Raw genomic sequence first — 12,435 nt, 5'->3', positions numbered from 1 at the left:
CCCCAATGGTAAAAAATTAATAGAACTTCTTGGGACATTTTGTTTTTACAGAAATAAAACTCTAAATGGTAAGTGGCTGAACTTTGGAGACGTTTACTATTGTGCAGGTGACAATGCTCTAGAACAGTGTAGTCTGTGGAACTGACTTTGTAGAATTAAATGTTAAGCCTAGGAATTTATTTTTGAGTACCAGAACTGAATGGACCCTACTGCCTTCAACACAAAAATCTACTCCTGATTACTTCAAATTTCCTTCATATGAGGAGTGTAATTTTTTGTGGGGGTGAGTCATTTTGTTGCTACTATAGTTAAACAATTGTGAGTCACAAATCCTTGCTCGTCATTTATTGACTTGTTTACAGCATTTTAACCCTGTTCTTCAGCCAAAAAAAAAGGCTCCCAGATTGGCTTAGAAAGATGAATATATGGTATATCACCTACAGATCTACCAGTATATCCAGATGTACCTTCTGCCCACCCTCATCCTAGAAGAGCTATGTTATAGGCCTACTTCTGTGTAAATTCTGCAATGAAAAATGTACCTGGGGTAGGATTTGCCCCAACCTTACTAAAAAAGGTGTAGCATGAGGGTGGTATGTAGTGGCCCTCTGCTCTGCTCTATCCCATGGTGCCTGGAGAGGCTCACATAGCATACAGTGACAACCACTGATACAATCAGAACAGAGACACACAACTGCACTAACCACATAACCATAATCAGCCATGGTAGGATGTTGCTTTGAATCTTATATTTTCAATTCCCCACATTCTAAACATTTGTTTCTTTGACCGAGGAAAGTGGGCCAAGGCTCCAGTCCTTCACTGTCTTCTTGAAATGCAATCCTCTTCCGCCCTGCCATCCAGCATTCCTTTTCTTCTTCTTCTTCCTTTTTTTGGACATCTTATATTCACACCATGTCTGGTGAAGTTTGTGTCAGTGGATTTAAACTTTGGCTTTGTGAGACCAAGGAAGCCCAGTTCTTTTGCCTCTGCACCCCTGTCTCCCTGCTTCTCTCCCCAACCCCTCCCTTCCCCCTCTTGGCTGCGAAAAAGCACAAGGAAACTCTTTGTATGCTCCTAATCCTGAAGCAACACAGCTTTAGCAACATCCAGGGATAAAAGCACCATCAAACCACAACTTTATGGGGACAAATCTCTTTTAATCCCTCGCTTTAGCTAAACAAAGCTTCTCGCCCTAATCCGCTATCGCTTCAAGAAAAAAAAAAGCAAGCTCAGATTTTGTTTTTAGTAAGAAGATGATCCAAAGGACTAATTTTGAGAGAGACTAACCAAGTCTGACAGCCTTTAAAATAGGCAACGGGAAAATAGATGCAAACTTCCCTCTCAATTCAAGGTTTTCTATGCAATAATAAGAAATATATCTAGGGTTTAACTGCTTTCCCCTTAAGCTCACTCTTATTGTATTAAATTCTCTGACCAACTCAGATTCAAATCACCCAGGCCTAAACATCATTTGATCTTTAAAAGGAGAGTAAAATGTGTGCATATTATTCCCAGGAAAGCAAGACAAGGAAAATCAATTATCATAAACAAGGATTACATTACACACAATGACAGTATTGTGGAAAACACATACCCTAAAATGGCAAAGGTAGAATATTAAAAGGTTCTCGGATTTGAATAAGTATTTGATTGCATGAAGAATAATTCTTTATTAATAGACTGCCCTGAGGGTGGGTGTCTGTGTGTATACGCAGGGTTGAAACTAGTTCACAACCAGTCCCAAATCATTAGTTCACAGTGTAATCAAATTCTAGATTCTTATGGAAAGGAAGGAATGCTCCAAAACTTCATGCTGTATTTTTGTTCAGACATTAAGGCTACAATCGCATACTCAATGGAACTTATGTCTGAATAGACATGCATAGGATTGCATTGCAAATTGCTTGTCCATTTTGGGTGTTCCTCGCTGGCATTGACAACTGAAATAGTGGGGGACACATTGTGATACAGAATCCATCAGTGTACAATCCCAACTTCATAAATTTGGGCCTCTATGTACCCTTGAAATAAACTGCTTTAAAAGCGATATATGCACATTTCAGGGTGGGGTTGGGGATGTATATAATGAATCAAGCTGTGTGAGCATGTTGTGGACGCAGCTCTCTCTCTCTTCCCTGCATTCTGTACATGATCAGATCCATTCTGAGAGCTTTCCAATAAAGGCTGTGGGTTTCCATCACTTCCTTAGGTCAGGATTCACAGAATCATGTGTTTTTCCTCTATGCCACATTGCAACAAACTGCTTTTGCAATGGGAGGAAGTTACAGAAAAGCAATATGCTATATAGCCTGGGGTCAATTGTTCGAAGAAGAAAAAAGTCAAAAATCCAACCAGGGTAGTGAAAACCCCTTGAGTGTGCTTAAGCAGCACTTTGGAGTCCAGCTTTAATAACTAGTTTGTCACTAATTTTCCCTTGTCACTAGGTAGTGTCTAACAGGGTCATTGCACAAGTGGCCCTTCCCACTGATTCCGTTGCACAAGCAGGACCCACTGCTTGTGCAATGGAGATTTAAAGATTCCTATAGGAAGCCCCCAAATGAGCAGAAATGCTTTTTTCTGGATCAGGACAGCTCAGTGGAACTCCTTCATATGAGCGCCACTGACCTGCCCCATTCCAGAAACGAACATTTCTGCTCGTTTCCGGATGCTCCTGAAGTGCTAAATCTTGGTTGCGCAAGCAGTGAGTCTTGCTCACAGAACAGAATTGTTGGGGACACAACAGAATCGGCGGGGGCACCCTGTTGGATACTGCCCTCTGTTACACATGCGGCATGCCTTGCAATCCTTGTGTACTATACTTGTGTACTCTGTGGGCTTATGCCTGCAGAAACAACTGGGTTGTTCTTCCATGTTTTTCTTTTAATCAAACTATATTTGCACACAGCCACACATGTACTTTTTTCCCAAATGGATTGGGGAATGGAAAATGTGTGTGTGTGTGTGTCTTGAACAGAGATCTCTGTTAGTGAAGACAGATGAATATGCAAATATTTGCATAGATTTCTTTTAAAGAGCAATTTAAAAAACACCCTGATGCATGGTGGAAGAGGAGATGGCACAGGGATATTTGGCGTTTTACCATACTTCATAGTTTACATGTAATAGTATTAGTATCCGGCAGCATTTATTTGGTAGGTGACATGCAATGTTATTTAGTATTTGGCAGCTGACCTATTATGAAATTATATACTTAACGTCTACAAAGCAATTATGAGATGCCAGTAAACTATAATGAAGCATTGAATTGAAACAGAAGGGTGCATTTCTTGAACATTTTAACCCTGTTTTGGCAATTTTTCACACCCATTTAAGAAAAGATGGAAAACTGCAAGGGAGCAGCTGTTGGGGGAAGGGGCAATTTACCTGCCTTGCTGAAACACCTCAAGATAGTTGCACATATTTGACTGGATGGAGAAGAATGTGGATGGGAATGTGTATTTGAATACACATTGGAATGCACATCCCATTGAAATTAAGGCATTGAGGACAGCATACTGTCAGGGTGGAAACTGAGCCAATAGAGCCCCAGAGCAGTTCTGATTTTGAGGAGGAACAGCAATCTGTAGGAGAGGAGCTCACTCATCTCTCACAAGCACAGCAGCTGGCAGAGATTCCTCCTGCCAGCATTCCTGGGATAGATAGTGACCCTGGCAGTGAGAGAGCTCTGGAGGGGGGCTTGCTGGACGCTCGGCGCAGACACAGGGAGCGACGACAGATGGAGGGTGCCGAAAGGAGGCATACCGCTCGTTTGGCGCACAAACAACGGTCGTGTCCCGAGGACCCAAGGGAAAGAGGGAGGATCTCTCCCTAGCCCATAAGTTCAGGGTCTTCCTGTGGTTCTCCTTCAAACGGGGACCAACTGCCTTACCTGGAGCTTAGGCTACTCTGCTATCTTTCCCCAGTGCTGTTCCTTGCTTAGTCGCTAGTGATTAGTATCTGAAAGAGTCATAAAGTAATAAAGGAATAAAGTCTCGGAAAGAATCCTCGTCGTCTGTGTCCTGAGTTGGCTATTGGTGGGGACTGCAAGAGGCAGCTAGGGCACTCCTGACACATACAAATGCAACTGGATGTGCATTAAATCCCAGATGTTGTCAATATGCACTACATTGCTTTCAAAGGGATGCACACACAGATGTGAATCTGAATGTGCATCCCATCCACAATCTGCCCAAACTAGTCATGCACATGACTAGAGGTGAGTTGTAGTCAAAGTCATTCAACACAGTGGTGAAAGGCAATGAAACCACCAGATCAATGCAACAAGATTGGGAGCATCACTCACCCTGTTCCCTGGACAATGTGGCATTTCTCCGCTGCCCCCCTGTGAAGTGAAGGCTGTAGAAGGCTTTTGTTTGTCTACTATGACACTTCATATAGCCAAATCTATTTGGCTATACAATGCCATGTAACATCATCGTATTATTTATTTATAACATTTATATGGCACAGAGTGGTAGGTGGCAGTATTGCAACCGAAACTCTCCCCACGACCTGAGTTCAATCCCAGCGGAAGCTGGGTCCCAGGTAGCCGGCTCAGGTCGACTCAGCCTTCCATCCTTCCGAGGTCGGTAAAATGAGTACCCAGCTTGCTGGGGGAAAGGTAGTCACGACCGGGGAAGGCAATGGCAAACCACCCCGCTACAGTCTGCCATGAAAACGCCAGTGAAAGTGGAGTCCCTCTAGGAGTCAGTAATGACCTGGTGCTTGCACAGGAGGAACCTTTCCTTTCCTTTCCTTTCCTTTCCTTTCCTTTCCTTTCCTTTCCTTTCCTTTCCTTTCCTTTCCTTTCCACATCTAAAGAGATTCCATTATTGATTGGGATCATGCACTGAAAAAGCCCTTTCAATTTTTTTTAAAGGCATCACAGTAGCAACAGATTGGAGGAACAATGGCTGTGAACAGATACTAAACAAACATACACAAAAGAGGGAAAGGTAGGATTCCCCCCTACACACACACTTTACTTTCTCATCTTCCAAAAATTGCAACATTTCCAACAAAAACTGAATGTAAGAAAAATTTGTACAGCGGTAATCTAAACTCCAGTCCAGACAAGACAGAGGTTCCCTTGTAAGCAACTCATTGATTCTAGGTGGTGGTACTCATCAACCTAGGGTTGCATGCCCCCTAAAAGAGCATGTTCACAGCTTGGGGTTCTTTTCAATCTGTCCTATACTTTGGATACTCAAGTATCATCCAGGTCACGAGGCAGCTTTAGGCTGATATGCCAGCTGTGACTTTTCCTTGAGATGGCCAGGCCAATGTTATTCATGCTATGGTAATGTCCAGGTTCGATGACTGTAATGTATGGGGGGGGGGGCTACCTTCAAAGAAACGTCTACTGTCTGGTTTGGGACATGGCAGCCTAAAGGACTGCAGATGTGAATGTTGTGGTAAAGTTTTGCAGTCAAAATTTGAGTGATGAAATTGGAAATGTGGGTGAATATTGAGTATTTGTGAATATTCTTTCAGCTTTGGTTGCAAGGTCACATGGCTATTTATGTATGTATGTATTTGTAACATTTATAGGCAAACAACATCTGCATCCAAAGGTTTTCAAGATGACTAGACCTTGGTCCATCATGCTTGATTGTCTTGGCATTGGCACATGCTCCAGGAAGACAGGAGATCTTGGTTTGTTCAGTCAGACTGGTTTGGCTGCCCCTCTAACTAACAGCCAAGGCAGCTCCTCCTGGGTGCATCTAGTAGTGAACAGGAAAAATCCCTATTGCCTAGGAATTCTGATATTTTGTCCAGTCCTGCTGCTAGCGGAAGGGACTCCTGGATACATCCGTGCAAATATAAAACCATGTTGAGTTTCTTTGAAGCAGTGCTACATTTTGTATTCATGTTCAACTGGCAACCAGTTACTGTGTACTGCACTTGGTCAAAATAGGTTGTGCAGATGTTCATAATAAGTCAAAGCTCCGAATCTCCTTTCATGGGCTCTCAATACCAATATTGGATATTTGCTCTGGGGATTCTTTGTAAAATCTGTTCTTGCGCTTTCCCTTGGATGGGCTGGTAATTCACTAATAATGTATTTCAGGGGAAAACTCCACTCGTGTACATGACAGAATGTTTTTGATATTAGCAGTGGAATGCTGAAAACCGAATCCTTTATTTCTATAGTAATGCAAATGCATGTCTGCTGGAAATTACCATGGCAGTAGTGTTCCCTGCTTGGGGCATGGCTTTAAAAAAGTCTCATTTTAAGACAGAATATGAGAGAGAGAGAGAGAGAGAGAGTCCGAAGCATCCCCTGTTTTTGCCAGATTATTCTCACTGCACTGTCAGAATCTGTAACTTCCAGTCTTCCCCAACCTGATGCCCTCCAGATATGTTGGACTACAAATCCATCATGTCCAGCCATGTCCACCTGGGGTGTGTGTGTCCAGATTGGGGAAGGCCTCTCTAGCCTCTGTTCTCTGATTTAGGGCAGGTATAAATTTTACAGCTAGTACATGCAGGCTGCTTTATTTCCCACCATGTGACTGATGTTGACGTTGAGTGGTCAGCTGTTTTTCACCATACTGTTACAGACATGTGGGTGGGTGGATGGGGAGGATTTATGCTGGCAAACATGTTCTGCTGACATCATGTGGAGTAGAGCTGAAATGAATGTGCTCCCTTGGTCGCTTTGCCATGGGGATGGACAAATCTGTCAGTTTTCCTTTCTCCCACACTTGAATTTTTTTAAAGATCTTAATTTCTTTCCATCTCAAATATGAAAAAAATGTAAATTTTGGTAATTCTTATCAAAATGAATTGAAACAACATTCCCATCTACCTGCACCAGCCAAATCTCGAGTTCTTTCTGTCATAAATATGAAGAAAGTTGCAAATTTTGGTAAATTCTGATAAAGAACTAATGGAAACAGAATTCTCGCCCATCCGTACTTTGCAGATTTTGTTGCAAACTTTTTCTTGCTACGGTCTGGGTGCTTGAATATTCTCTGAATTCTTGTAGCATCCCTACCTGTGGTGGTGACCTACACAGTACACACCCACCAGACTAACAAATTGTGTGGGATTAGCTGGTTGCCTTTTTGCACTTTTCGCTGGATAGGTACTTTGTTCTGCTTCTGGTCATCTGTGTTTTCTATTGTCATATGAAGAACAAAAGATGGGTAGTAAAACAAACACCTGTGAAACAGCTTTGACATCACTAGTGATTCATTCATTCATTTATTCATTCATTTTATTTCTTTACTGCCCCATAGCTGAAGCTCTCTGGGTGGTTCACAAAAATTAAAAACCATTAAAATACATTATATAAAATATAAAACCATTCAGTAATAACATAGACTAAATAACACACAACAACAACATATACAGTATCTAAAACAATTTAAAACAATCAGCCAGAGACAAAGAGACTCCTTATATGTTGCCAAATGCCTGAGAGAAGATGGCAGTTTTAACCTGGCACCGAAAAGATGACAATGTTGGTGCCAGGCAGGCCTCATCAAGGAGATTATTCTATAAACAGGGAGCCACCAGCGAGAAGGCATTCTCCCTTGTTGCTGCCCACTGAGCCTCCCTCGGAGGAGGCTCCCGGAGGAGGGCCTTAGATGCAAAGCATAGTGTGCAGGTCAGTTCATGCTGGTAGAGGTATTCCGTCAGGTACCATGGTCCTGAGCTATATATGATGGCTATTGCTACATGGGCAGACACATGAGAAAGAGCCATGTATGTTTCAGAGCTGTCATACCATGAACTGAAGTGGAGGTTTGAGGCTAGGGATAGGCAACTAATTACCTGGGGCAGGGGTGTGGAACCTCAGGCCTGTGGGCCAAATCTGACCACCTGGGGTCTCAATCCCATCCTTCAGGGTTCCCTAGAGGGCCATACCCCCTTCCCCTGGCCCCACTCCTTTCCCCACAACTGCCACTCGTTTGGTGGCTTCCCAGCTTTTGCATTTTCCCTCCCATTCTAAAAGGCTGAAATGCCTCTCCAGAGGCTTTGTTCCTGGCAGTGAGAGCTTGAAGCTACAATACGCTGCTATTTCCAGTATCATGGCCCCAGCCCTTTTGCCCTCAACCCCGCCCACTCCAGGAATGTGCCCCCAAGAGCTTTTCTGAAATTGATTTCAGCCCTCAGGCAGAAAGAGGTTCAACACCCCTGGCTTAGGGGCTTAATTCAGTCGCCAGAGGTTTCTCATCTGGCTCCTACCAGATTTCCCAAGCTCTCCTCCCCCAGATGCCAAGCCCCTTTACCCATCTCCTCTCAAAATAATAAAACAGACATTGGCATTATGCCTTTCAGCTACTCACTCCCATTTGCTTGTGATTTGGCCTGCACATGGGAGCCAGCAACCGGGAGATATAAAGGCAGTGGAGGCTGGTGGCTCCAATGTCAGCGGAGCTGTGAATCCACTCTGGGTTTCAGTCAGAACCAGCCAGAACTCTAAAGGAGCTGTCCAAGGTGCTGAACCCAACCCCCCAATAAGGAAAGCACCTTGGACAGCTCCTTTAGAGTTCTGACTGGTTCTGACTGAAACCCAGAGCGGATCCACAGCCCCACCAAAAACAGAGCCAGCCGCCTCCACTGTATAAGGGGAGAACCCTGCTAAAGCTTCTGTTGCTGTTCTCTTTGGGGAAGGGTGAGGGTTAAGGAGTCCTTTGGTTGTGCCTCAGCTCCCACAGTAGTGAATCAGCAGGCAGAGCTACTGTTGAAGGCCCTTCAGTGTCAACTCAAATATGAAGGCCCTTCAACTTGCTCAACTCAAATATGGCCTCTACTAAAAAAACAAAACAAAAACCCAACACCAAAGTTGCTGACCAGGGGATCTAGTTACTATTCAAGTAGAATTTAAGGAAAGGCACTTGAGCCAAGATGTGATCTTTTACAGCCATCTGGCTAACCCACCTATTTTTTTTTAAAAAAAATCCATTATGTATTATTCCTCTGTTCGCCTTTAATGCTGTCTGCCATCACGCATAGCTGATCACAGTGAACCAATTAGCTGGCATGGTTGATGACAGGTTCTCCCCCTTTAATCTGCTCCTGTTTTATTCTCCACGCTGACGATGGCGATTCCCCAAGATGCTGATCCCAGAAACACCTCAACTGCGGTTGTTAATCTGGTTAAAATATTTACAAATCTCTTTCTTCTTTCCCCCATTCCAGTCGAATAGGCAGGGGTGGGCTGGAGGTACACAGGCCCATCAGTGTGTTAGAGGTGCACGGGATTATTCTCATGTTGTATAGACACAATAGATGACAGATAAAAAGGAGCTTCCCAGACATCCAGCCTTGCCAAGCAGCCGTATTAGGTTGCTTAAAAAAAAAAAAATCAACATAATAGGTTCCCATCTCCATGTGTAAGCATGCAGCAGGCACCAGAAGAACCTCCAAGCACATGCAGATAATGTTAGCAAAACTTTCTGGCCTCTCAATGTATAGTTCTTTATAGCAGAGGGTCAACTTTCTTGATGTATATTGGGGATGATCAACTCTAGCCTGACAAATCCAGAAAATTAACGTATCAGAGTCCAATGCAGCATCCTTTGGAGTGTTAATTATTATTACTATTGGTTTCTATTGCTTAGCATTTATTTAGTACTCATTTGTTTGCAGAAAAACATTGTGAGATGGCAGCTATTACTGTTACCATGTTATAGAGTGGAAGAGAGGATTATATACAGCCTCAAGCTAGCAGAAGAATTACCAGAGTTGCTGTTGTTCACTAGCAGTTGCACAACCACCAGTGGAACAAGTGACACAAGCAACACCTAGCCCAATAAAGTCATAGTGAGTTGCGCCTTGCCTTGAGCAACATCTTGCATGAGTGGAATTGAAATATTGGATATGACACTTGCGCAAAGATGAAAACAGGATTCCTGCAAGCAGTAGAAGCATTGCGCTTAGAGGAATGACACCACTGGATAAAACCCTGATGCCGACAACTTATTTACATGATATCTGACCTAGAATAATAACCCCTCAACTCAATTCAACCTCTGATTTGTTTCTGTATTTGAATGGATAAACCAGAGATCAAAGTGAGTTAGAAGAGGCAACAATGCCTGCCACGGTGAGGTCATCTTTATCTCTTTTCCATCCTAGTATAAGTTGTTTGTTATTGTTATTATTAAAATGTATATCCCACCTTTCTGCTACAAATGGTGCTCAAGATGGTTAATGACAATAAAATACAAGATGAAGTACAAAAGCATTTGCAAAACATAAATGCTGATCAATTAAAAATGTATCAATGAAATGAAAAAATCAACAGCACCCACCAGTTAAACCTATTTCAGCAACAAATAAGTGCACTCAAAGGCCAAAAGCCTGTCTGAATAAGACTGTCTTTGCCTGCTGGCAGAAGATATCAACAATGGCGGTAGACTGGCTTCCCTTGGCAGGGAATTCCAGAGCCTGGGAGCAGCCACCAAAAATACCCTCCCTCGTGTTCTCACAAACATGCCTCCAGTGATGGCAGAACAGAGAGAAGGGCCTCTCTGAAAGATCTTAAAAGCCAGGCAGGCTCATATGGAGGAATGTGGTATTTCAAAGATATGTGAGGCTTGTTATCTCTAAGAAGTAGAGTTCATCTTTCCACAGAGATGCATCACAAACCACGAATAACCCAGGAAGGGGATATGGCTGAATTGGCTTGTTTCCATGGACATTGGTTACTGTCTTAGGAAGAATTACATTTTTCCCACTGGCAAAGGTAGAGCAATTTGAATGCTGCAAAATGCATTGGCCTCAGATGCCTTGAGGGAGGACATCTGGGTCTTGCATAATAAATGGATAGCAATTGTGCATCTAGTGTACATAAAAAACCATCTAGAAAGGCACACAGTGTGCAAAAGCACGGACATCTGCCATTAGAAACCTATGTGTATAGGCCTCTACATGCGTAGGCCTCTACATGTTCTGGAAGCCTGTGTGATCAGCATTCCCAAATGATTGAAGGCTACCTATGTAGAGAGCTATGTGCATAGACATCACTGCTGCAGTTGTCCATGCTTAATTTATTTATTTATTTATTTATTTATTAAATTTATTAATCGCCCATCTGGCTGGTCACCCAGCCACTCTGGGTGATGTACAGCATATAATAAAACAGTTTAAGACAATAAAATTCTACAATAAAAACATTTTCTAAAATACCCTAACCCACCCCAAATGCCTGTCTGAACAACCACATTTTTAATGCACGGCGGAAGCTCATTAAAGAGGGGGCAAGGCGGAGTTCCCTAGGGAGGGAGTTCCACAGAGTGGGGGCCACCACAGAAAAAGCCCTCTCCCTCATCCCCACCAGTCTAGCTGTCCTGGCTGATGGGACAGCGAGAAGGCCATCCGGGGCTGATCTTGTTAAGCGGCCTGTCTGGTGTTGCTGGAGACACTCCTTAAGATAGGCTGGGCCAGAACCATATAGGGTTTTAAAGGTCAAAATCAACACCTTGAATTTGGCCCGGAAAACAACTGGTAACCAATGCAACTCCTTCAGCACTGGAGTGTTGTGATCTCGCTGGTGGCTGCCTTTAATGAGGTGAGCTGCCACGTTCTGTACCAGCTGCAGCTTCCGAACCATCTTCAAGGGTAACCCCATGTAGAAAACATTACAGTAGTCTAAACGAGAGGAGACCAGGGCATGTACTACCGATGGGAGCAGATGGTCGGGAAGGAAGGGGCACAGCCACTGTATCAGATGGAGCTGATACAACACTGTCCGGCTCACAGCTGACACCTGAGCCTCCATGGACAGCTGGGAGTCCAAAATGACCTCCAGGCTGTGGACCTGGTCTTTCAAGAGTAGCCATACCCCATTCAACATCAGGTCAACATCGCCCAGCCTCCTCTTGTCTCCCACCAAAAGTACCTCAGTCTTGTCAGGGTTCAGCTTCAGCTTATTCCTCCCCATCCAGCCACTTGTCTCCAGACATTTGGACAGGGATTCTATGGCCAACCTTGGTGAAGATTTGAACAAGAGGTAGAGCTGTGTGTCATCCGCATATTGATGACACCACACCCCAAACCTCCTGATGATAGCCCCCAGAGGCTTCACATAGATGTTAAATAGCATCGGGGAGAGGATGGAACCCTGTGGCACCCCACAAGTGACTGGCCACGGGTCCGAAACCTCCTCTCCCAGTGCTACCCTCTGGTACCTGCCGGAGAGGAAGGACCGGAACCACCGCAATACAGTGTCTCCAATGCCCAACCCCTCCAGGCGGTCCAGGAGGATACCACGCTCAATGGTATCAAAAGCCACTGAGAGGTCGAGAACAAGGAAGGAACATTCACCCCTATCCAGAGCTCTCCTCATATCATCCACCAAGGCGACCAAGCCCATTTCTGTCCCATACCCAAGCATGAAGCCTGACTGAAATGGGTCTAGATAATCAGTTTCTTCCAAGTGTGCCTTCAACTGCATCACCACCACCTGCTCAATCA

The sequence above is a fragment of the Heloderma suspectum genome, chromosome 4, assembly GCF_057233095.1.
Source record: "Heloderma suspectum isolate Gila_16-S chromosome 4, 16-S_ref, whole genome shotgun sequence".
Lineage (NCBI taxonomy): Eukaryota > Metazoa > Chordata > Lepidosauria > Squamata > Helodermatidae > Heloderma > Heloderma suspectum.
This window is presented reverse-complemented; position numbering follows the sequence as displayed.